Raw genomic sequence first — 24,144 nt, 5'->3', positions numbered from 1 at the left:
TTGCATATTTTATATTTACTCATTTTTGAGATAAATATATTATTTTATTTGATCTTATTTATTGATTGAAAAAGATTATATTCATTGTGTTGGTATGTATGTATGGTTTAGAAATTTTCATGTGAATTAATAAGAAGATTTAAGAGGATATGTGGTTGTTGGATTTACGTGATTAACAAGAGGAGAATATGTGGCTATTGGATTTGTGGAATCAATAGAGTCATCAATAGTTAGACTCATCCCAAGGTCCAATAGGAATGTTAGAGTCATTGACATAAACTTAGAGGGGCACTGCTTGGTATCCAAGGGCGAGAGCTGAATTGTGAAAAAGACAAAAGTGCATTGTTGCTACATCACCTTAGGCAGTAGAGGTGCTTAGAGGGATTCTAAATTAGTAAATCCCTTGGTGGCCTATGATAGGGATATAGAGCTTCATGATCTCCATCATCAGTTAGGAATGGATGACCTTGAATACTAGTCAAGAGGTGGAATGACCATGTGGGGTTTGGGGAGTTCTCATGGGGATTGAGATGGCTTTACGAAAGTTGGGATCCTTGTAGACATTATAATAAAGAAATTGAGCCCTAATTAAATCAACTACTTTTCTTATTGATTATTTATGTATTGTGTTTGAATTATAAGGAATGAACATTGTGCAATGGAATCATAAAAGGAAGGTTCCATTATATGTTCCCATAGTGTGGTTGCATATTTTTCTAATTAATAAATAACTAAAACAAATTCGTTAAGGAAAGTGAGAGGCCTTAGTCCTAATGTGACTAAGAGTCTATGGTTGGGTGTATTAGATCAATTGGGAAACTTTCTTAAGCACTAGATAGAGCTATTCTAATACCATTTTAGGAAATCATAGTAGTATAGTTGAGTACATGTCCTAATGACCATGGAAGTCCAAAAGATAAGTCCACTCTCTTTGAACCAAGTGTGGTGTTAACCTACTCTCACCTTTGATTGGTTGCAAAACGAGCATTCGTAGGTGGGCATTAGACTGCTTTTTAGGAGACCTTCCTAGTTTAGGAACCCTTAGGTTGATCCTTTGGGTTGAGGCCTTGATGTTTTGTTACAAATTAGACCTCACACTCCACCTCCTCTCATCCTCCAAGATATGGAAGAAGAAGGGAAGAAGAGAGGGCAAGACAAGAGAGAAGCTTCACTCTCCAAGTCTCTCACTTGCACTCTCACTCTCCCTCACTCTCAACATGGTGCATAAGAAGATGGGTCAGAAGCGAGAAGAAGGCAGCTCTTAAAGTTGCACACACAAGAATGAGGTCCTCTATTCACCTTTTATATTTTATACATAGGGTTGGGGTTTAGAATTCCCTTTATAAGTTGGGTGTTCGACTTGTTTTTTGAGTTTTTCATTGGTCCCTTCCACGTTACTTAGATTGCTCCAACTAAAAGTGAATAGAAGGTTCATACCCACAACTTCACATACTTATGGGTCTTTCTACCTATCATGGGATATTTTACAATTTGCAAGGGAGTGAATTTAGCTCTTAAATTCTATTACAATTCAAGTGTAACCAAGAACTATTCAACATGTAAATAATAGTATCTAAAAAATCTAATGCACTTCAAAAAATAGCCCTTTTTGAATTAATTTAGGCATGTTGCGCTTCCACTCAACTTTACATTCCTCCTTGCTATTTGAGGTTAACACATTACATGGCTGATCACACATCCAAAGCAAGAAAAGTGGTGAAAAGGTGACAATAATGAACAACAATGTTCTTGATGCCCCCTTGTTCAAGATCCAACAAGAGGCTCAATTGGATTAAACACACTATTAGGATGATAAAATCATGCAAGCTTTAGAAAAAGGCTTATCTAAACACCTAATAAAGAAGGTGAGACTCACCTCCAAACCCAACCCTACCAAATAATTGTAGGACAACTGAATGAGCTAAGAGAGGATGGTCTATTGAGACAATGTGCATGTGAGGATGAGATAGAGGTGATGTTGTGAGAAGGACATGTAGGGATAGTAGGAGGCCATTTCAATGCCAACACCAAGCTTCGGAAGTCTCACAACTATGGTGGCCTACACAATTAGAAGATACGACACATTTTGTGAAACACTACATTGATTATTAGTGCACTAAGATACCAATCTAAAAGGATAAGATGAAACTCACTCTCATGATGATTACTAGTTAACCCTTCAAGTAATGGGATATTGATTTTATGGGACCCATTAGCTTTATGGCTTAGTAAAGAACAATATATTATTATTACTACAAATTTCTTGATTGTGGGTAGAGAATGTAAAATATTACACGGCGCAACGAACAGAATCTGAGAAAGAGATAGAGAGTACACAACAGATAAGAGGAGAATCAGTAAATTCTTTAACTCCAAACAACTGATACAAAGATGGATTTGTCCACCTGTGCACTTCCATTGTGTGAAGCTTAGATGGCGATCTAGATAGAAGATAGGTGAAGAGCTTAAGGCAAGCTGGAACAACAACTCTGACTGGGTGAAAGATGAGTGATTGATGGCTGTGAAGGGGTTTAGCTTTTATAGCCTGCGAAGGCCGTGAGGTTGGCTTGACCGACCTACCATATAAGCCTTCACTAGTCGGCTAGGGAATATTCCCTTTACCATCGGGCACCCACAACGGTCACCTTTTTGCCATCCGGTCACATAGACCTCATCTGATATACAAGTCAGGATTCAACCAATGTCCGGGCTCACATTTGGCTTCTCCTCATAATGGGGGCCTTACAACTTTGAGCACCATGGATCATTGGTAGCACCTAATGAGGGTGGGGCATTGATCATATCTAACACCCCCCCTCAATGTCCACCCATAGGTGAACTATCTCCTCGGCCCAATGCCGAGTCTCTGAAGATGAACTTGAAGTAGATCCTCGTAAGTGCTTTGGTGAAGATATCTGCTCCATTCTCCTGTGTTGGACAGTAGAACAGTTCCACTATCCCATCCTCCATCAAATCACGCACATAGTGATACTGGATCTCTATATGTTTGGTGCATGCATGAAACACTGGATTTTTGGCAATGGCGATGCAACTCTGATTGTCACATCTCAGCATAGTTGGTTCTTCATCCTGCACTCCCATATGCAATAGAATCCTTCTCAACCATACTGCTTCACATGCAGCAAAACAAGCTGCCTTGTACTCAGCTTCGGTAGAAGACAATGCCACTGTTGGCTACTTCTTACTAATCCAAGAGAAGATTCCTGAACCCAAAGAGAAACAATAACTAGAAACTGACTTCCTGGAATCACTGTCTCCTGCCCAATCTGAGTCACAGTTTCCCACAAGAGAAGTTCCGAAACTGTATGTGATACCATAGTCAAGAGTTTTCTTCAAGTATCTGAGCACCCGCATCCCAGCCTTCCAACGACTCTCATGAGGTTTGTTTGAGAACCTACTCAAAACACCAACATCAAAACTGATATCTGGTCTGGTGTTACACAAGTAGATCAGACTGCCGACCAACCTCCTATACCTCCCAATGTCTGCTAGTGCTGATGTAACCTCGACGGATAACTTTGCATTCACCTCCATAGGTGTAGCTAACTCCTTGCACTCGGTCATGCCAAATGCCTTAAAGATCTCCCATGCATACTTCTTCTGAGAGATGAAGATCTTTCCTGGCTCTTGCCAGACTTCAATCCCTAAACAATAGTGCAACAAGCCCAAGTCTGTCATTTCAAACTCAGAACTCAAAGCCTTTCGATTTTGGTTGATCATATCTTCATAGTCACCTGTAATAAGAAGGTCGTCCACATATAGGACAATCACTACAGACTTTTTACCATCCCTGTAAACATACAAGTTAGCATCTGAGGCACATCTTTTGAAGTTTAGGTTTAAAAAGAACTTATCTATCCGCTAGTACCATGCTCTGGGGGCTTGTTTCAGCCCATATAATGCCTTCTTCAGCTTACACACTTTGTTCTCAGAATGGGGGGCCTCAAACCCTGGTGGCCGAGCCATGTACACCTCCTCCTTGAGGTCACCATTTAAGAACGCTGACTTAACATCCATTTGGTACACTGGCCACTTCTTGTGGGCAGCCACTGCAAGTGCCTTGCGAATAGTGGTCATTCTGGCAGTTGGGGCAAATGACTCTTGAAAATCAAACCCTTTAACTTGTAAAAATCCTTGGGAAACTAGTCTAGCTTTGTACTTTTCTAAGGTACCATCAGCCTTATACTTTACCTTCCAGATCCACTTAGTGCCAATAACCTTCCGCTTTGCTGGTCGATCCACTAGCTCCCAAGTGTCATTCTTCATTATGCTGTTATACTCCGCCTGCATAGCAGTCTTCCATGATGGATCTGCAAGTGCTTCTTCTAAGTTAGTTGGCTCCTTTACTTCTCTCATAATCTCAACCATCAAGGCCATATTGACTATGTGAGCAGAAGCCCTCCTTTGCTCCTCTATTCTCTGAGACCTCCTTGGTCCGTCTGCCTTCTCCTCAACAGATGCAGGCATAGGATTATTGTGGTCATAGAGCTGCTTCACCCAGCGCGGCAATGGCTTTTCCGGTGGGGTAATGTCAGGTTGGTGAACTTTTTCCTCATCATCTGAAGATGATGCTTCCTCCTCCTTAAGGATAGGGATAGCTCTTGGGACAAGTTCATAGTGGACTACTTCTTCGCTCGATGATAAAGTGGAAGAACTTGCCTTCTCCTCCTCCACTGTATGTGGCTCCTCCTTGAAAACCACATCACGGCTTGCGATGATCTTCTTTGCCTCTTGGTCATATAATTTGTAAGCCTTTTGCTCATCACTATAACCCAAGAAGATACATTTTCTGCTTTTTGGTTGTAACTTGTTTCTCTTCTCATCTGGAACATGTGCATAACATTCACATCCAAAAATTCTAAAATGTGAGATAGATGGTTTCTTACCAGTGTAAGCCTCATGGGGTGTTTTTCCCTTGAGAGCCTTTGTGTAGCTCCGATTTAGAATGTAGACTGCAGTATTAACAGCTTTAGCCCAAAAATGGTGTCCTTTAGCATGCATCTTGCCATCTCCACAATGGTGCGATTCTTGCGTTCCACAACACCGTTCTGCTGAGGTGTGTGAGGCGTCGTCAATTGACGCTTGATCCCTTTGCTCTTGCAAAAGCCTTCAAACTCCTTTGAGTTGAACTCACCACCACCATCTGTTCTAAATTTCTTCACACTTTTCCCTATTTCATTCTCAACAAGTTTTAGCCATTCTTTAAACTTACCAAAAGCTTGAGCCTTATCACGAAGGAAGTACACCCACATCTTCCTATTGTAGTAGTCGACAATCAACATAAAATAAGAAGATCCCCCCAAGGCCTGCGTAGGCATCTTACCACACAAGTCAACATGCACCAACTCTAGAGGAGCCTGTGCTCTATTCTTGCTTTCTTGTGGAAATGCCTTTCTCTCTCGCTTGCCCATCATACAAGCTTCACATGGTTCCTTCAATTCAGTTATTGTAGGTAGGTGAGCAACCATACCTTGCTTTTGCATCTCCTTCAACAGTGCAAATCCGATGTGTCCAAACCTTTCATGCCAAAGCTTACTTGTGCCCACTCCAGCGGTGGCTGTAAGAGCACTTAGCTCATACAGGTTGTTCCTTCTTTCTCCTTTGCCAACAATTGTGCCAGCACTATCAAGAATTTCTGCACCTGTCTTCTTGAACCTCACTTCATGACCAAGATCAGTTATGGCAGCAACACTGATAAGAGATTTCTCCTGATTTCGGGAACATACAACACATTTGAAAGCTTTTTGACTTCACCATTTGCAGCAACAAAAGAAATAGTACATGTGCCTGCAGCACATCATTTAGCATCATTTCCAACTGTCACAGTGATGGATTCTTGTAGAGGCTGCATAGAACTGTATAGACCTTTCTTGTTGGTCATGTGACGGGAGGCCCCACTATCCAACACCCATGAGTCAGTGGTAGATTCTTCTTGTGCCGAGGAGCACACTTCCTCAATGGTCGCCATGAATAATTCCAACTCTGCTTCAGTCGTATTGGTTGTCTCTTTCCCTTTACTTTTAAGGGTACCATTCTTTTCATTTGCCTTCTTGACATGACAATCTGCAATTGCATGTCCTTTCTTCTTGCAGTAGAAGCACTCTCCTTGAAACTTCTTCTTGCCACCCTTCTTCTTTTTGTCACCATCATTTTTGGTGGAGGAGACACCTTTGCCTTTTGCATTGGCAGAGAATGCAGCATCTCCATTGTTGCTTCCTTCTCGGGCTTTTAGTCTCAACTCCTCCTCCATTAATAATGCACAAAACTCCTCAAAACTCAAAGCTTGAGGTCTCACTTGAGTATTAAGGGCAATTACTAGTCCATCAAACTTTTATGGACAAATCCGAAGACACCTCCGAGCTAGCTCTTCGCTAGTCTTTTGTATCCCAGCGCCAGCCATCTGGTCGCGCAGATTCTTAATCCGAGTGATGAATGCTTCAACCGTCTCTCCTTCAGCAAACTTCTCCGCTACTAGTTGATTCTCCAAGTTTTGAATCCTCATTTGGTTTCGTGTTTCATACTGACTCCTTAGTATATTCCAAGCCTCTGACGCTTTGGTTGTATGCTGAATCAAAGTCAGAACATTGTCAGAACAGCTTGTAACTAAGGCACACAATGCATCTGCATTCCTTCGTTTCCAAGCTCGTAGAAGATCTGCATTCGGAGGAATCATCACACTAGGATTTGATGGGTCGGGGGTAGGCTGTGGTTCTGCGTTAGTCCCCAGCACAGGCTCCAGAAGCTCATAAGAATCAAGGATAGTTGTAATTTTGAACTTCCACAAGGTGTAGTTTATACCATCTAACTTGCCTTCGCTGAAGGTTGGTGGATGAATCCTTAGTGTTTGAATAGCTGGTACAGCAACACCACCTCATGCACCGCTTCTTGATTCGCCAGAACCGCTTCCAGAAGTTGACATAGTTTCTCTTTGCTATTGAAGCCTTTGCCTCTTGCACACTCTCCAATCTCTAGAGCCCCCTGGGCTCTGATACCATGTAAAATATTACACGGCGCAACGAATAGAATCTGAGAAAGAGATAGAGAGTACACAATAGATAAGAGGAAAATAATTAAATTCTTTAACTCCAAATAACTGATACAAAGATGGCTCTGTCCACTCGTGCGCTTCCACTGTGTGAAGCTTAGATGGCGATCTAGACATAAGATAGGTGAAGAGCTTAAGGCTAGGTGGAACAACAACTCTGACTGGGTGAAAGATGAGTGATCGATGGCTGTGAAGGGGTTTAGCTTTTATAGCTTGCGAAGGCTGTGAGGTTGGCCTGACTGACCTACCATATAAGCCTTCACTAGTCGGCCAAGGAATATTCCCTTTACCGTCGGGCCGGGGGTGTTGCCCCCGGATCCCTGCCAGGGGGGGCCGCTGGCCCCCCTGGGACACCCCAGCCAGGGGCCGCTTCCGCGGCCCTCGGACCCCACAATAGGGGCCCCTTTTAACTCCCTTACCCCGCAACTCGATGCAATGTGCCTCGAGTTGCTACCAGCTTAACCACTCCGTCTAACCCAAAGATTAGACCCACAATGGTCACCTTTTTGCCATCCGGTCAGATAGACCTCATCTGATATACAAGTTTGGATTCAACCAATGTCCGGGCTCACCTTTGGCTTCTCCTCATAATGGGGGCCTTACAACTTTGAGCACCATGGATCATTGGTAGCACCTAATGAGGGTGGGGCATTGATCATATCTAACAGAGAAGGCCAGGGACACTTGCAAAGAATGATGGTAGAATTATGGCTAAGTTTTTATGAAAGCAAGTCATCACACGATTTGGTTTCCTCGTCAAGATTTTGAGTGATCAAGAAACTCATTTAATCAATGAAGAGGAGATAGATCCATACTATCCTCAAGCTAATAGCCAAGTGGAATTAGGGAACAAACTACTTATAAATATCCTTACCAAAACATTCTCTATCTCTAGTAGATAGGACAATGAGCTCATGGCAACTTTATTGTCCTCAAAATAGCATATAGGATGGCCACAATCTAGACTCCACTCAAGCTAACATATGGCATTAATGCCGCCATGCCTATGGAGAGTTTCGCATTCACAATTTGTGAATAGTAGTATATGAGTGATGTAATGGAACTAAAGCATGTGCTAATTATCTAATAGAACTTGAGCACTTAATAGAGATCACATTTTGGCTAAAGATGTTTTGATCATTAAAACATCCAAGTCACATGAGTTACGAGCTCCAAAATAAGAACTCAAATTTCCATGTTAGAGCCATCGTAATTACTAATCTAGACTTTGAGGAGGAGCTACTAGTTCTACATGTATACCTCTGAGTCAAATTAATTGCATCAAGAGAGGTAAGTGCTAATGCTCTTATATATGAAGGATCCAACTTTAACACACTACATACTACTTTTGGGAGATACATTCCGACAAACATAACTAGTGTCCCACTAACATAAAGTTCAATCCTTATTATAGGGGAACTCCATACCCCTTGCTAGGAAAATGTAACCTGATGGTAATAGTGGAAACTAAGATAATTTTCTTACTCTTATATGTCCTTTTGAATTGAGAAGATATGGGAAATAGAATCTCTTGGGACATCCATTTAAATATTAAATGTAATTTAATGTTGACTATACCAAACAACACATCCACTTAATGTTCCCAGGCACCAAAGGGACCAAAAAGCACATTCACTTAATGTTTCTAGGCACCATAGGGATTTTTGCCTTCAATTTAGGGGAATCCATGTAAATTTGACAAAACATGGTTTAAATCCACAGGAATCCATGTAGATAACTACCTATGATATCTCTTTGAGGAATCTTAAACTTAGTTGGGAAAGAGAATCTTGATTTTACTTGAGGGAAGCATGGACAAGTCACCCCTAGTAGTAGCAATCAAATGGCCACCTCAAAAAATCACTTTTTAATCAACCGAAGGTAAGAGTAAGACTAGCACACACTCAATTCAAAGAAATTGAGAAAAGAGATAGAGTAGAACATTGATCCCTCTACCCATAAGGGATAGCTGGTCCCCCAAAAATAATGTTGAGCCTAGTAACTAACATATTGAGTTTGGAGGGCCATGTACTAACAACTCTATCTAGTGTTTAGAAAAGTTATCTTAATTATTAGGTTCACCTATCCATAGATGATCGATGATTAGGATGACTGAGGTCTCCCACTTTCCTCAAAATTTTTATTTTAAGTTATCTAATTAGGAAAATCATACTATCATATTATTAGAACATATAAAAACAAATTTGTTTTTTTATCTTCTTAAGTAGAGTTGTTAATGCAACCTTTAGCTTATGACAAACACCTTGAAAACCAATACTTTATTTTACAACAAGATATACAAAACATCACTTCACATAGTGGTGCAAAATCTATCTCTTTATAGAGAAAACAATGGTCCTACCTAGGATAGCACCTTCCAACCCTACAAGGTTGGGTTGTATGTGATCATACTTCTTCTATGGACAACATGGAATTTATTGGCTAAGAGCCCCATTGTGCATCCTTGAGCCTCTAGCATAATCTTATATAACATATGCACTCACCATTTGTTCCTTTACCCTCTCAAGTGCTGATCCAAAACAAAAATATTTACATGCCTAAGAGCGTAGGAACCCCATAAGGCACATTGGGCTAGGGATTGAAGCCATGGATGATTATTTCTTGGCTACTAAAACTATTGTCACAAACCAATCCATGATTTCATATCTTCATCTCATTTTGGTGAAGCTAAGCTCTAGTGGAAATAGTGGTAGCGAGACAAGGGAATGGCAGAGAAGCTTTCAAGACTTGAGAACCAATCAAAGAAGTTGTAAGTCCGATACCTTTCCCCATCAAGTCTTTGTAAGTATGCACTACCAATGTCCATAACACAACAAATTTCAAGGTTTGTGAGTCTTCGCAAGTATGCATACCAATAACCGCAACACAATAGATTGTAAGGTTCTACTAATGATTGAATTGACACATGGAAACTTGCCTTGAATCAATGAGTCTAGTAACTCTCAAAGATGCCTTCATACGAGCAAACCCTACAACCAAGGGGATTTCTTGAAAAATGGCCAAAGGAACCACCCCATGAACAACAACTACATATAGAATTATTCAAACCATGGTACCAACATGGGAAAAGCTTGAGGGGATAGAAGGTCCAATGCCATAACCCAAGGCCCACTAAATGGGTTATCCAACATGTAATGCTACCAATGTAGAAGTATTGGACATCTAGGCTAATTGCATGAATTGTTCTCAAAATCCAAACCCAAACTAGCCTACTAGAAGAGGCCATGATAATGGAAACAACAACCAAGGCTATGAATGTGGAAGAGCGGTTGGAGCCCTAGTAAAATACTATGATAGGACAACCCAAAGAGTGCACCTTAGGTGAAGAAATGGAAAGATAGCCATACATGCTACCATTGAGAAAAAAGGAGTGGATTGCTAATATCCTACAATCCAATCTCCAACTACTTACAAGGATTTATCATTCAAAATTTTGATTGACTATGATAGTAGTCATTCCTTTCTTGCATCCAAAATAGTTAAGAGATTACATTTAGAATCAAGAAAAATGATAGAAGAATTGGCAAATGGGAAGGAAATTTGTTGAAATGAGATTGTAGGGGCATTTGTATAAACCTTCCCTTTTAGGCAAAAGCCCATGGATTCTCTCCTCTTTGAATTAGGCTGAGCTGTTGGACCATCCTAACCTTCTTGACATGTCAAGGATTTTAGATCCACTAACTATTTAGCGGATCATGCATTGTGCAAATTACAATCTCCCAAGCATTCCTCTCTCTCTCTCTCTCTCTCTCTCTCTCTCTCTCATGCTTGCAAGCATCAAGTACTACATTATTTAAAGTCTGTTTACATTGTCTGTAGTCAAACTGACCCACTATAAGCCCTGTTTTTGTGTCAGTTGTGCAAAAAGCTTCTGAAAGGTCCAAATGATGTCAAATACAGTCAAGAAAATTTGTGAAGCTTGTCATAGCCTTGATCTATCCATGAGCAATAGGAAGCTCACATTTTAAGATTCGTTCACTCGTGCTTGTAAAATTCACACCAAAAAGGCTATTTCTATGGCCCCAAAGCAACATCAAGCGGCTATACATGCTTTTATCAACAACAAAGGGATTAGTGAGGCTAAAGCTCAATCAAAGGCTACAAAAACAAAACTCGAAGAAGCTCCTCTCAACTGTGTCCCCTAAAATGGTATTGAATTTGATAACTAGTCCTACATATTTTGAGAGGGTCATAAACTAAACAACTCTATCTAGTGTTGTTGGAAAGTTAACCAACTTATTGGGTCCACCTAGCTGTAGGCTTTGATTGTGAGGACAAATTTTTTCCTTTTATTATCTTATTAAAAAAGGTCTATCAAAAACAATCATTACACATGAAAAATGTCTCAAAAATTAATATTTTATTCCATAATAATATAATCAAAATTGTCACTTTAGAGAGTGGTACAAAAACTGTTTCTTTGTAGAGAAAACAATCTTCAGCTTAGGATATGACCTTCCAATCCCATAGGATTGGGCTCCCATATGTGATTGCACTCCTTTGTGGAGAATAAGAACTTTACTAGCTTAGTGTCCCTCTAAGCTTCCAAATGTATCCAAAGTTGTCGTACGTAACAATGGCACTTAATCACTTAACCCTTTTTCCTTTTAATAAGCACTTGAGTAATCAAAAAAAGAAAAAATACCTACCTTCCTTGCGAGCATAGGATCCCTAGCCATAGGTGAGTTTTCCAACATTCCATAGAGTGCTAAGGAGTATTGGCCTAGGGATCCCAACATCCTCCACTACCATAATGCTTAATTTGTCTATCTATTATAAGCGCAAAATCTTAGGATTATATAGTTTCACTTAATTTATGTATTTTTTACAAGAACAAAACCTTAAGATAATATATCTTTAACACTTCTAAAAAATAAAAGCAATCATAGTCATAAAAAATTAATTTTAGAGCACTTTAAATATATTTGGTGCACAGAAACTACATTTTTTTGATCCCCTATCCTTTTCTTAAAAAGAAACAAGAGATTTTAATAAATTTTCAACCTTTACTGATTGTATTTCTAAGTAATTTATAGCCATATTTAATTTTAGAAAGCAAAAGTCTCATCCTACATCCTTTCTCTACTATCCCAAGGTTATTCTTTTAGTTATCATAAAATACAAATGAAAGAATTAAAAAAAAACAGTCAAAATATAATAATAATGATATAAATTTAGAGATAATATTTATTATTGTACAAAACCTAACGAGTGATATTTAGGACAAAAACCCTAATTCGTTTCTTGCAAGTATGTCCAACTGTCCCTACATTCCGTGAATGTGGGCAGGACTTTAGGGTATGAGAGTTCGACTTGGCAATAAGTGTGACTAGGTCAAGTCCTTAACGTGCTAAACCCTAGTTAGCACTTGGAGTGTGTTGTATTGATTTAACCATCCTAAATGAATCCTTTGCGGTTTAGGTGTTTTGGGTAAACCAATTTACTTGTCTTACGACAAGGACGAACTATTCCTAAAGATATTGTCTTGATCAAAGAGGGGAAAAACTAGTTGCATTACGCCATAATTCATGTAAGCATGCGATTCATTTTCTCTAGATTCGCAATACCTAACTTTTCTTGTTAAGACCAAGCACATGTTAAAATTCGCATAACTTCCATTGATCCTACTAGGACATGCATTCACAACTCATACTACTAAGCTTTTAAGGTTTTATGTTAAACAAACCATGCAGCCTTTCCCCAACTATGTTTCTGAATGAATTTATTCGTACGAAGAATGGCATTATGCAACCTTTCCTAATTACTACGCAATTTAAATGATATTTATGCCAATTGAAGCTAGAGTTAACCTACTTCATGTAGCTTTAGAATATTTCCATGCTTTGCAGTTTTCCTATGGTTGATAATGACTTTTTAATGAATCATTACGAAGAAAGATTTGTCTAATAATGCAACATGTGATTTAATCTTTCCATGCATAATCGAAGGTGTACTACAATAATTTCGTCTTTGTAATGATAGTCATTAGTTGATCTAGATTCGTTACTTTACAATGCACAAAAATAACTTGCTAAGAATGCATAGACATCTTATGTTCTTTTTCGTTCATTCCATTGAAAAATAAAAATGACCAATCTTCAATCATGAGTTACTTTCTTTAAAATAGCCAAAGTATTTCAATCACAAAAGTGCATCCTAATTCCATGAATTAACCACGCATAATTGCAATACTTCGACCTAAATCAAAAATAGGAAGAAAACCTGGACTTGTGGGTTCGGTGAAATATCCACATGAATATTGGGAGATGATCCTCCTGCGGTTGCGCCTTGTGACTTTTTAGGGGTCATCGTGGATTTGACTTCTAGTCAGCCTTCGTGGATTTCGAACTTCTTGCCTTGGCTCGCAGTCTTATGATCTTGGCCCGTCTCCCTCGTATGCGCAATTCCCTTTGAGGTATTCCTTCCTTGACCGAAGTTTCGACTTGCGGAATTTGGCTTTGGAAGGCCTTGGGATTCTTGTGAGGGCCCTTGGACAATAGAGGCTTGAGAGCTATTCTTCACCTTGAAATTCCGGGTTTAGGAAGGGTTTTGTGGGCTTTGCGGAAAAAGGGAACTCTAAATCCCAAGCCTAGGAGCTTATGGGTGATTGGTGGAAAGGCCTTTATGCTTAATTTCTTCAAAATCCTGGGGGTTTAAGGAAATCCTCTTCAATGGGCTTATGGGGGAAATCAAGTGGAAAGGGGCTTAGAGAAACCCCTCTTCTTCTTTACGAAGAACCGGGCCTAGGGCCTTAGTAGCTTCCTTTGCTTCAAAGCCCGGGATGGGCTTATTGAGGATCTAAAGGGAAGGGCTTTAAAACCAGGCTAGGGAATGGCTTGTGTGGGATCCAATGGGAAGGGGACTTAAAAATCCTAGGGGTAAAATGGGCTTTATAGGGACTCCACGGGAAGGGGGGTTTTAAAACCGGGCTAATATGGCTTGTGTGGGAATGCAATGGGAAGGGGGGCTTAGAGAAGCCCCCTTAGAAGCTTCTAAGGAGCTTCTGGGCTGTTGAACCCACATGGAAAGGGGGGAAAACCAATAGGGGAAGAGGAAGGAAGGCATCCAGTAATTGGCGGCATGTAAGGATGGCAACTGATGGCCAATGGGCCCGCACGACGGCTGATGGCTTGAGCAGGCGGCGACCACCCTCTCTCACCACGACGGCCTCTAGCGGTGACGAAGCCTCTCTCTTCCTCTTACACACGTCTACAATGAGCCTCCCATAGTTTGGCGCAATTTCCTCCTCTTTCCATCCCCCTTAGAGGGGTATATTTATAGGATAAGGGGGGAGAGGGCTTCCCCACACCCCCCCCGTGGTCCCCTTGCATGGCCTCCTCCCCCCACCTCTTCATGTTGCCCTTAATAGCCCATCCCCTTCCCTTAGCCATGCAATGGCTAGGGAAGGTAAATAAAAAATTTTGCAATAATCTCATCATTATCCTCTTAACCTCCTCCCAAGAGGATGTTTTCCCGCAGATGATGTGGTTTTTGATCCTCGGTCCCGGTTGACCAATGCGGAGTACTCCATTTCTCGCGTATGATTATAGATCAACTGTCGGGACTGGAGATAATCTTTTCACGAGTTTACAGTGCGTGGGAGATTGGTCTAGTAATATTTTTATTCAAACGGAAATATTACACATCATCCTTCAGCAACCATAGCATATTGTTGTCTGAATCCACCATTGGTAGTAGCCACTATGAAATATGCACTAATGCCTCAGACACCAACCGGCCTTCAACCATGCTACCTTTTGGCCAAGCTCGTTGTTGCACAAAGTCTTTAAGGTTTTTCATGAAGCACTCCAAGGAGAACATCCATCGGGTATGTACAGGTCCCGTAATCTCCACTTCATCTACAAGATGCACCAGGAGGTGGGTTTGTATCATGTGCATGCTAGTGGGAAGGTACTTCTCAAAGAGACAGTCTGCCATCTCCAGTGCTCCTCGCCTTGCGGATTCAATAGAGGATGTCCTGATCTCCTTTTGTGAGATCCATTGCACTAAATTTGATAACCTATAAATCGCCCTGCGTATTTTTGGAGTAAGGCATCCTGCAATCGTGATCGGTAGTATAAACTATCACAAATGAATAAGCATTATGAACATCGACTAGACTCCAAATAGCAAAATACGTGGGCCACTTACAATCCATTCGTAGTACAAACCTAACATATCTTATGCCAATCATGGGATTTTAGCCTTGATAGTTTGTCATCTTTAGAAAAAACAAATCTAAGAGAACGCATCATACATGTCTGTTAACCCCAACACGAAGAAAGCAAAAAGAAGTGGAAAAGACGCAGGGCAAAGGCGGAAAAAAGGTAGCCCGACTGAAGAAAGAAAAGGAGAAAATGCCAAAAGCACAAGGGCAACCTTAAAAGTCCAAGGCAAAGGCAAAAGGGGAAAGGCGCATTTTAAAATAAAAAAGCGCACCCTAAAATCTTATAAAAGAGCGCCGGGCTCTCACCCGTGCAATTTGTAAATGTAGACGGGCGGTGGAAAGGAAGCTAGGAAGATAGAAGGACAATGGGAAAAAGGGCCTAGCCTATGGCCGGCCATGTAAAAAGGGGGGAAAAAGGGGATGACCGCCCAAAAGGGATTTAGGGTTTTGTATATAAAGTTGAAAAGTGAATGAGAAGCTCATTCTTGTGTGTGGCCAGAAGTAGCTCTCCTCTTCCTCTTCTTCTTCTTGTTCTTACTTTCTTGAGCTTGTGCTTGAGAGAGGGAGTGTGAGAGTGTGAGGGAGTGAGTGTGTGAAGGTGAGGGACCGAGGAGGAGAAGCTCTCCATCTTCTCCTCTCTTATTCTCTTCTATTCTCTTCTCTTGTCTTGCTCGCGGCAATGGAGCTTGGAGTGTGGAGCTTGAGGATGGAGCTTGCTTGAAGCTTGCACTTGGATCGTGGAGCTACCGGAGTGTGCGGGAGAGGAGGTAACTCGAACGGCACGGAGGTAAGCTCACTACACCGTAGATATGGATGGCGCGTCGGCTATGTGAGAGGTAGCCATTAGTGCTCGGCTTGGAACGCTTGAAACAATAAGTGGTCCGAGGGTCTTGGCGGTTGAGTGAAAGCTCCCACATTTTGGTTTCGTTGCCGGGACAAACGGATTCAAGCCTTGAGCTCTTGCGCACTTCGAATCGAGTATCAAAGTAAGGGGTTTCCCTTGAACCGGTGTTTGAGGTAGATAGGTAGGAAGCGAGGGGGTTGAAGATGGTATTCGATCTCCTTGGCAAGTAGGTTTGTTGCTTTCTGAGATTTATGTTGTGGAATGGAGTAGTATATGTATTTTTTTTGTGATTTGGATGCATTTAGGGTAGGAAAAAACAAAGAAAAAGAAGAAAAAAACAGGCAAACAGTGGGGTTTTCTGTTGCTGTATAACAGGCTGAAATAGGGAAACGGGGGACCAGATTCAAGTTTCTGGGTAGGATAGGGACATGAAACTAGCTGTAAGGTTCTGCAGTGCTAGGAAAGGACCTTAAGAGGCATGGGAGGCTAGGACAGACCTCATTTTCTTGGTTTGCCTTGTGAGAGAGAGAGAGAGAGAGAGAACTTCTGGTTCGCAGGACGAGGAAGCGCTGCCCCGATTTCTGGGCGTCAGTGATTTGTGCTGCTCCAGGTGAGTCTGGTGTTTTCCAACAAGTGCTCTAATCAGATCTAGAAAGTCTGTGGTGATTGCATGCAGCAGACAGTAAGGAGGGGTCAAACGCACGGGAATCGCGCCCGCCGTTGACACACTCGGACCAACTCGTAGTGGTCCGATTCCCAGAATGGGACCACCCGAGTTCTGGAATCGGACCGTCCGATTCCCAGAATCGGACTAGCTCAGAATCAGACGTGCCACGTGGCACTCGGACCACTCGGATTCGGACCAACCCGTCCGACTCGGATGCTCGGACACTCGGACCAACCCATCTGATTTTGAGAATCGGACGCTCGGACTTACCGGTCCGACTTGGACACTTGGACACTCGGACGAGTCCATAATCGGACCACTCACAATCGGACCAGGCCATCCAAGTCTCAGAATCGGACCAGCTAGAATCGAACCAGCTCAGAATCGGACCACCCTGTCCGATCTGATTCCCAGAATCGGACCACTTGAAAATCGGACCACTTTTTGATCCGATTCCTAGAATCGGACGTGACCAAAATCGGACCACTGGTCCGATCGGACCCACCCAAAATTGGACGTCCGATTCTGATAATCGAACTCCTGAAAATCGGACATCTTAGAATCGACCAAAAACTGTCAAAATCGGACAGTATCCAGAACACAAATTCTGACGCATCTAGACCCCGAAATTGACCCCAAAGGCTATGTAGAGCTAAAGACACATCACAGATCCATAACCGGGCTAAAATTTAGAGCACGTAGTTCAAAATTTGGCTATAAACGGTCCTCCAAATTGCATATGGCATCTACCGTAACGGCCCTGCGGGCCGGGGGGACTGCCCCCCTCGGACCCCCGCAGAGGGGGCTCTGCCCCCTCCGCACCTCCCCCGAGTAGGTTGGAGAGAAAACGCGCGCCGTGACAGGTCCCCCAAATTGGACCCTAGTGAAGCAATGGCTCTACACCAGCATGGAGTCTCACTTGCAATAGAGCACCCAAAAGCCCATACCCGAGCAGAGAGAAACAGAGACCCTAGAACCTCAATGGGCCAATCTAGCCATCAAGGGCAAAAAGGCCACACCACAAGTACACATGTACATCGTGTTCAAACCATGTCTAGTCAGAGCAAAATGCAACTTCAGCAAGCTACAAATGCGAAGATGACTAGACATGACACTCTTGACGAGAGATGTACCTTGAATAGCACTGCACTGACGATTCGAGACAGCAGTAGAGAATCCACATCTGGTCGTGCAGTCGAGAACTCAAGGGCATCTGTCAGAAGGCTTAAATTTACAAGCCAGGACCCAGAAGATGAAGACATAGTACCACCTGCTTATCTTAGGGTCAAACTCACTGCAAAAAGAGAGCATACTATTGATGCTCTAATTGATGAAGGAGCAGATTTTAATATCTTGACCTATGAATCATGGACCCAACTAGGCCAACCAGAGCTCACACCGACTAGTGCAACTCTTAGCCCTTATAGGGGACACCCACAAGCACTCATAGGGAAGTGCAAAATCCTTGCGACAATTGAAATGGAAAGCTTGCCTATCCTATTTCATGTTCCTCCAAAAAGTGCTAGCTGTAGGAAAGAAACCCTCCTAGGAAGACCCTTCAAAAGGGTGACCAAATGTGAGGCTGACTATGTAGCACAAAGGATACACCTGATACTACCGGGTGTGAGGATAGTCACCACCTTTAGCAAGGGTGACCTCATCAAACCTCAAGGGAAAGGCAAGGAAGGTGATGACATAACAGTCACGCCTACAAACGAGGGCAAGGACTTGTTGGAACAGTTGATACAAGCACAGGTCGAACAACGAGAACCAGTGAGTGAGGTCATGTCGGAAACAAGAAGGTCAAGAGACAAGGCCAAGGATAGGGTTTGGACTCACAAATATCATAGAAGACCACGAAAGAAGCCCAAGCCTTATAGGCGAAGGCATCGATGGAGAGCTAGCACAACGCCGCGATGGATATCCAAAGTGTTGCTACGTGCCCAAGGATACTACGCAGGTAACCAATGGATTTGGGTACCAAAATCCCCTGCTAAACCGCCTCCATCAGCTGAAGGCCAGAGTGCCTCAAAAGCATGGCACAGGAGGAAATCTAAGAGAAACTCTAGGTCTCAAGGCAAGAAACCAGACACGACTGTTCGAAAGAAAGAGCCTCAACCTAGCATGCTTAATAAGCAGATGTCATATGTAACCATTGAGCTTGTACAAAAGCCATTGATTTCCAAAGGGAAGAACAAACATCATAGGCTACTCGCTCAATAAAGCATGCTAGGCAAGGCTACTCGCTCAATAAAGCAAATGGCACAATCATCTAATAGCCTTGAGAAAATCATTCAGCTAGTGCCACATCCACCTAGGAGTCCTAGATCTCCTATGCCCTCTTCTCCCAAATAGACACAGGAAGCACTACAGCAGTTGTCAAGGGCGACTGCTCAATTCCAATCTCTATCTCCATCTAAGCTTCCAACCGTCAAAGAGGTGGGAGATGATGCCATCTAATGTGACCAGATCAACTCATGCTCGATCTACACAGATGAGTGCTCAAAGGCCAACAAAAGACACAACCACTTCTGATAGCCCTAGGGACTTGACACCGCAACCCCAGACACATCCGTGTGTTCTGAGAAACCAAAGCAACTGTTGCCATCAACACTCTATCCACTGACAACAGAACTCACATTGATCAATCAAGAGTGGATACAATGCTGTCACAACAGGGTGACAAATCTATACCAGTCACATCCGAGAAGAACCATGACGAAATAACAGCAAAACCTCAGGAGAAACGTGAGAACCCCAAGAGCATAAGAAAACCTAGCGTGGACCAATCTTGCTCATCTAGGCCTGAGCCCCCAGCCATGCTAAAGCCTAAGGAAACTCTTAGAACTTTGCATGAGATAGCAACCGAGCAAGCCCTCATTGAACATAGAAGTGTCGCATAATGCTTAACTGAGTTGGAGGCTAAGCTCAAAGTGGTCGTGTGTGTCTACGTCCTTGCGGACGTGGGCACGATCCCCAAGGAGTAGCTTGGAGATTACTTGACCTTTCCTCTATCATGGGAAGAACAAGAACATATTAACGGGCACTACGACAGGCTCCTGCATGAACATATGCGACTCATCCCTAACGAGGAGGCTGACGAACTGCGCTTAACCGTTACGTTCAATGAAGTGCTCTGCCGACCGAATGTCATAGACATAGAGCTATTAAAGCAACTGTCAGCAGGCCAGAGTCAATTTGAGCAGCGTTGGTGCAAAAGCCGTGTTGTAATGGCCGAACTAGGGACGGCGGTCTCAGAAGAGCGATTGGCCAAATGGCGGTCTCAAAGAGACCCAACCTACGTGGCACCAACTTCTCTTCGAGTGCTCACTGACATTCGGGGTGCAAACTTGGCTGGGACTAGGCTACAGGGCCCTTTGATTGATAAGGTTCTCACTGAAGAGGAGTTACATATTGCCAGTAGACTCGGTCAAGGTTCCATGCTACTCGACGTGGCAAAATATCTATCAGTATTAAGTCAGCTACCACGAATACTAGATGCATGTGCCATGCTCCGGTACAACCCCGAGTTCTACACTTGGTTCTCATCCTCGTGATGTGACATGGATTCATAGATATGTATATGAATAAACACTGATTTTTGTGTCACCATGTATAAATAATATCAACACACACAAGCAATGATAGTCAAGCGCAGGGAGAAGAGTCGAGTTTGACAGGCTAAGCTCCTTAGGTCCTCCTCACATCACACTTTTAAAAGTCGGGTGACCAGCGCACCTCCAAGTGAAGGGCATGCAACCCATATTGCCGCCATAGGAGGCCTTGACCAACAACTCTGATGGTGTAGACAGGGTGTAGTCCCTTCCTATACATCTTCTTCCCTTTTTTGTCTATCCTCTCGAGGATGTACCCTATCCCACTCCACAACAACCAGTCCACGCGACTTAGCATAAACTAATATCTGCTAATGACTGGAGGCAACACAAACATCAGCATGGGGACCATTCCCCTACAACAAACACCGCATGCCTCACCCCTCCCCTTCTTGTCATATGCGCTTCATAAACCACACTAAAATCCCTTCCATGCAAACAGTTGTCTCTTGTATCAAGGTCTAACCCTTGGTTCGCACCTTGCAGGTTTCCTTTTTTGGCGGAACGCATGGAGAATCATGGAGAGTTGGCTTGCAAAGACGCTCTTCGCAGAAGGCGGGAGCATGTGGTACGCGCCCCTCCACCAAAGCGCTATGTGCCCACCATCAAGAGGTATGCTAAGAAGTGGGGCCCTAAGCGACATTGCCCAAGGCGAAGGCCGAAGAACCCTCGAGTCAAGAAAGTCGAGACTTGAAACCCGCAACAGGCCGCATCACTAGTAGTACGCACTCCCAGCTCCCGCTCGGGCCCCAAACGCTCAAAGGCAGAAAGGGTAGCTCGGGAAAGAGAAGAATTTAATGAATTATTTAAAGAAATTCTGGAGATGGTAGCGAGTCGGGATTACACCATTCATATCCCGGCCGACATGTTCCCTGCTCACCCCACGGGAGTCCCACACCAGTAGAGCCCCAATCACCCGGCCATCCAGACTCGCCCCGCCTTGTACAAATCGAGTAGCCCCTAATGCATAAGGGGATTATCAAATGATAACTGGCCAGGACTTTTTGTTTTTAAATGGTTGAGTGTTCCCGACTTGTTAAGTGTTGACATGTTCCTGACTTGTATGAACTTATCATATCTGCGTTTAATATATGCTACGCCTTTAGCAAAAGAAAAAGCTAATCAAGCGCATGTGAGAAATGTCTAGTCAACACCATAGAATTCAAATAAGTGATGTCTCCTTGCATTGCATTGGTTTATTATAGTTGCGGCATACATAATGCATATGCTCTCATGAGGCGACAAGTGGATGCACGATAATACAGGTCCCTGTGCGAAAATGCTCAATGCCCAATCACCGCAACACCCACAACCCCACAGCGAGCTGCGGCAAAGCCACGCTGCCGAAAGCACCCTTGCCAATCGCCCACATTGCATGGCCCACAAAACATTCCTGGGCCACGCCCCCTTTCTGGGTCAGGCTCTAGTTGGCTCACGGCAGTTGTTACCTCAATTGTACCAACATCACATGTGCCGCAAGGAGGGTTGCAATATCTCAAGTGTATCTCCCCCTTTCACCAACTGCTTCTCTAACAGCGAGGCTAGGGAACCATCATCATTGTACTATTCATTTTTTGAGCCTTCAAAGCTTGACATTTTCCAACCCATTGAAAGACTGATAGCCTCAACATATTGTAATGGTTGTACTCACGCAAAAAAGAAAGAAAGAAAGAAAGAAAGAAAAGAAAAGAAAAGAAAAGGAAAGAAAAGAAAAGAAAAGAAAAAGAAGTGAATGGAAAAATAAGAAGTACCCACGATCACAACACAACACCTAGGGGTCCTCAAATTAGGTACGTCTGGTGACCTTGGTTGACCGGCTTCGTCCCTAGTCCCCTAGCCCCACACAATCACCCACAATTGTTTAGGGCACATCAAGGGCAGGACATACCTGAGGAGCTTGTCTCGCCTAGGGTTAGACCTGTCACCCTGACCCAATTGCACAATTTTCTTTTGCACTCTGCCTTAGTACCATTGCAATCAGTGGTGATAAGCACCGTACGATTGGCCATGAAAAGTACACCGAACCCATTAAGCAAGTCCAATAGTTTCCAGCTACTAAAAGTGCGGTGTCCTTGTATTCAATTATGCTACATTGTGTAGTCACACTGCAAAAGATGTCTCATATACCTTCACGTGTACTTCTTCTCCGCATGGACAACTTTGCTTCACCCACGCATTGTTATGAGAAACTAGCCCACGGTCTTCTAACTATGTAATATCTAAGTATGCACAAGCACTCACATAATATCTGCACCGAAGTATATTCACAGTTTGGGTCCTCAAGTGCAGGACAATACTCTAGGCTTGCTTAGAGTTCCGACCTGTCTCCCAAACTAATCAAAATATGTCTTGTGCACGATGAGAAGCCTAGCACTACCCCTTAAGGAGAGACCACATGTGAGGTTTTTCAATTGCAGGTATAAGGTGTTGTTCGCTCTTCATCAACACTCAACTTTGAATGCTTGTCCCTTACCATTCGACAAGCTCGCAAAGAATCGTCATGTGCAGCATCCCCAACAAACCAACACTTGTGCTGGCCATCAATGCAATCCCCAACACAGCCTAGCCCTACCACCAATTCCAATAATGTTCCACCAGCCACCTTGGCCACCAACAGGACCCTAGGACCTTCTGCCACACCATCACCAACACTCCTCCATGAAACCCACAGGCGTCCTTGTCACCCATGTCTTCGGTGCATGCTACAGCCTGCTACCTACGACGGTGAGTGCCATGGGACTGGCACTCGTCTAGGAGGGGGGTAATGTTAACCCCAACATGAAGAAAGAAAAAAGAAGTGGAAAAGACGCAGGGAAAAGGCGGAAAAAAGGTAGCTCGACTGAAGAAAGAAAAGGAGAAAAGGCCAAAAGCGCAAGGGCAACCTTAAAAGTCCAAGGCAAAGGCAAAAGGAGAAAGGCGCATTTTAAAATAAAAAGGCGCACCCTGAAATCTTGTAAAAGAGCGCCGGGCTCTCACCCGTGCAATTTGTAAATGTAGACGGGTGGTGGAAAGGAAGCTAGGAAGAAAGAAGGACAATGGGAAAAAGGGCCTAGGCTATGGCCGGCCATGTAAAAAGGGGGGAAAAAGGGGATGACCGCCCAAAAGGGATTTAGGGTTTTGTATATAAAGTTGAAAAGTGAATGAGAAGCTCATTCTTGTGTGTGGCCAAAAGTAGCTCTCCTCTTCCTCTTCTTCTTCTTGTTCTTGCTTGCTTGAGCTTGTGCTTGAGAGAGGGAGTGTGAGAGTGTGAGGGAGTGAGTGTGTGAAGGTGAGGGACCGAGGAGGAGAAGCTCTCCATCTTCTCCTCTCTTCTTCTCTTCTCTTCTCTTCTCTTCTCTTGCTCACGGCAATGGAGCTTGGAGCGTGGAGCTTGAGGATGGAGCTTGCTTGAAGCTTGCACTTGGATCGTGGAGCTACCGGAGTGTGCGGGAGAGGAGGTAACTCGAACGGCACGGAGGTAAGCTCACTACACCGTAGATATGGATGGCGCGTCGGCTATGTGAGAGGTAGCCATTAGTGCTCGGCTTGGAACGCTTGAAACAATAAGTGGTCCGAGGGTCTTGGCGGTTGAGTGAAAGCTCCCACAATGTCGGAGACTTGATAATTTGCTTCACAATGCGCTCTTCTTTAGTGGACAAAACCCAAGGAGCGTGAGGTATTTGCAAGCGACCATCAGCACTCAACTGTGGCCAAAGTGCCTCCATCTTGTCTACCTCCTTCAAATCCATCCGTGCTCCTGCAGTGTCTCTCTTTCCTATGATGTGG

Source organism: Lygodium microphyllum, chromosome 8 (assembly GCF_053477565.2).
Source record: "Lygodium microphyllum isolate KBCC chromosome 8, Lygodium_microphyllum_v1.1.10, whole genome shotgun sequence".
NCBI classification, from domain to species: Eukaryota; Viridiplantae; Streptophyta; class Polypodiopsida; order Schizaeales; family Lygodiaceae; genus Lygodium; species Lygodium microphyllum.
The sequence above is the reverse complement of the archived record's forward strand: the minus strand, read 5'-3'. Positions refer to the sequence as shown.